General features: G+C 36.0%; 1 pseudogene; it reads right to left on the reverse strand.

The window, feature by feature from the left end:
* Positions 1 to 655: 655 nt before the first annotated feature.
* On the reverse strand, positions 656 to 2143 carry LOC130075525 (patr class I histocompatibility antigen, A-5 alpha chain-like; annotated as a pseudogene).

Genomic DNA, 2143 nt, shown 5'->3' on the forward strand with positions numbered 1-2143 from the left:
TTAAATGTTCTCGATCCTTTGAAATATTCAAGAAACTGTCAAATGTAAAATATCTGATACCTATTTTATCTAAACATAAAGGAACATAATAAAAAGTGACTGTCATGATTAAGTATTCGTACTAAAATAGAGTTGTGACCAATTAGAAACAGATGAATGAACAAAAATTAAAGCCTTAAACAAACTACATTTCTTGCCTGAACATAAGAATACTGTATTTTCAGAAACAACCAAATTGAAAACCATTTAATTTCTATTGGTTTATTTTCTATCGGGAAATTAATCTTTAAGACAACAATATTTAAAAACAACAGATTTAAAACCGTAACAATCATGTTGAACTCACCGTTTGACTCTTTCTTTTTGTTGATCCTCCAACAAATGAGAACTAGAAGTAGAAGAAGAAATGCTGCCGCTCCTCCTGTTATATAAAGCCTGTTTCACAGTCAAAACACGCTCCATCTGCAGAATGAGGAAATATATAATTATTATATATAACCAAAAACATTATGAATGCTTATCACTTGTTGAACTGAATCAAGGCACTTCAACTGTATTTGTTTGTCATTAGAAACATTATTTCAGCATCATCATGTTCTCCTGATACAATATGACTGATGCAGAAGCACCATTAGTGTACAAATATCATTCATATTCACTCAGGACTGTATATATGGTGATATTTACCCCAGTCTACTGTAACTGGTTCTGTCAGACTGCTGTGAGTGACCTAACAGTCGTAAGATCCTTCATGGTTTCTGTCGATCTTCACACTGATTCTCTTCTAAAAGGTTTCATCATGATTTGGTCTGATTCCAGAAGATGTTTGATTCTCAACAATGTATTTGTTCCTTCTAATGTTCATCTGAACATCTCTGGGGTAGAAACCAGTGGCCAGACAGACCAGAACCAGCTTACTGTCATCATCAGGAGATTTACTCACAGAGACACGAACATCTGGAGAACCTGGAGAAGAAAGAAACATAAAATCATTATGAAATCGATGGTTTCTGTGTGGTGAAAACAATTGCATTCTTCATTTTATCAGTAAAATTCATCATTATAAATTCCTCTCTTGTGTTCCACATAAACAACAAGGGTAACAAAATGATGACAAGGTGAATTAGCCTTTTAACCAAAGATTGTCTTTATAATTCTCTTTTTAACTGATAAACATCAACTCCTGTAGACCAGATGAACATTATCTGCTGCATCAAGAACATTTCCTTAAGGATCTTCAACTCATACACACACACACACACACACACACACACACACACACACACACACACACAGATAATTAAACTGATCTGATCAGAACTTACTCTTATTTGTGCTGTGAAACGCTGAGATCCAGTCACTGCAGGTCTGGAGGAAATACTGCAGGAACTGGTTGCGTCCAGTGTGACGATCCCATTCCTCTTTTGTTTCTTTGGCTTTGGGGGTTTTATCAATCCACTGCATAGTGTCATAATTAAAGGATATAAGATCTTCTCCATCAAATCCATAATCATCAAAGACAGTCAGATTCACTGATCCATCAGGAAGTTTCTCCAGTTCACAGCCAATCATTCTCTGAAGAACATGATCTACAATCACAGATCAACACTCATGAGAAACTCACAGTAAATATAATGTCTGATCATTAATAAGAGTAAAGCATGAATCTCACCAGAACACAGTGAGTCTGTGCAGTCTGACAGAGTCCTGATCTGATGTATGAACCAGTCTCTAGAGTCAGGAGGATCTTCAGGAGCTTCAGTCCAGTCTTTATCAGTCAGAATCCAGACTCGTTCTTCATTACTGAAGTGTGAGATCCGTCTGTCGTCATAAACACACACAGCACTGAACTCTGGGAGGGAGTCTGCTCTGGTCAGGACTGTAAACTTATAGTGGAGGAAGTGTTTCTCTGAGGAACATACAGTATAAGAAAACAAGCTATGACGACATATATTGACAAATGGTGGATAAAACTAACTTAAAACCTGAAAACATACTATACTATAAAGTATACTGTAAAACTGTATTTTCTTGTACAATATATTTTATACTGCTCATATAGTATGTTTGTAAGTGACTGCAATTTGTAGGTCGCATCTAGTCTACTGAAACTAATAAACCGTGTTCTTACCTTGCTGCCCAT

This window comes from Rhinichthys klamathensis, unplaced genomic scaffold (assembly GCF_029890125.1).
Source record: "Rhinichthys klamathensis goyatoka isolate OS25496 unplaced genomic scaffold, OSU_Roscu_1.1 h1tg000582l_1, whole genome shotgun sequence".
NCBI lineage: Eukaryota > Metazoa > Chordata > Actinopteri > Cypriniformes > Leuciscidae > Rhinichthys > Rhinichthys klamathensis.